The sequence below is a fragment of the Triticum dicoccoides genome, chromosome 3A (genome assembly GCF_002162155.2).
Source record: "Triticum dicoccoides isolate Atlit2015 ecotype Zavitan chromosome 3A, WEW_v2.0, whole genome shotgun sequence".
NCBI classification, from domain to species: domain Eukaryota; kingdom Viridiplantae; phylum Streptophyta; class Magnoliopsida; order Poales; family Poaceae; genus Triticum; species Triticum dicoccoides.
In genome coordinates, this window is record NC_041384.1 from 647,678,729 (window position 1) to 647,679,826 (window position 1,098).

Below are 1,098 nucleotides of genomic sequence, written 5' to 3' on the forward strand. Positions count from 1 at the left end.
CGACCGCGTCATCGACTGGATCAACCCCGTCGCCGTCGCCTGGGAGCACGTCGTCGGAGCCGCCCCGCCACCCGGAGCTGCGTCGCCGCCCTCGCCGGACACGCCGCCTCGTCCTCGCCCTCGCCGGACCTTCCCGAACCTCCCCGCGCCCACTGCCCCGTACCCTGCCACTCCCCCTTGCTACCTCTTGAGCACTGTGTTGGATTTCCCCGAAGAGGAAGGGATGATGCAGCAAAGTAGCGTAAGTATTTCCCTCAATTTTTGAGAACCAAGGTATCAATCCAGTAGGAGGCTACGCTCGAGTCCCTCGTACCTACACAAAAACAATAGCTCAACACAACCAACGCACTTAGGGGTTGTCAATCCCTTCACGGTCACTTACGAAAGTGAGATCTGATAGAGATGATAAATAATATTTTTGGTATTTTTGGTATAGAGATGCAAAGTAAATAAAGTAAAAGCAAAGTAAAAGCAAAGCAATAATAAAGTGATGGAGATTGATATGATGAGAAAGAGACCCAGGGGCCATAGGTTTCACTAGTGGCTTCTCTCAAGAGCATAAGTATTCTACGGTGGGTGAACAAATTACTGTTGAGCAATTGACAGAATTGAGCATAGTTATGAGAATATCTAGGTATGATCATGTATATAGGCATCACGTCCGAGATAAGTAGACCGAAACGATTCTACATCTACTACTATTACTCCACTCATCGACCGCTATCCAGCATGCATCTAGAGTATTAAGTTAAAAACAGAGTAACGCCTTAAGCAAGATGACATGATGTAGAGGGATAGTTTCATGCAATATGATAAAAAAAAACCATCTTGTTATCCTCGATGGCAATGACACAATACGTGCCTTGTTGCCCCTTCTGTCACTAGGAAAGGACACCGCAAGATCGAACCCAAAGCTAAGCACTTCTCCCATGGCAAGAAAAACCAATCTAGTAGGCCAAACCAAACTGATAATTCGAAGAGACTTGCAAAGATAACCAATTATACATAAAAGAATTCGGAGAAGATTCAAATATTATTCATAGATAGACTTGATCATAAACCCACAATTCATCAGTCTCAACAAACACACTGCAAAAA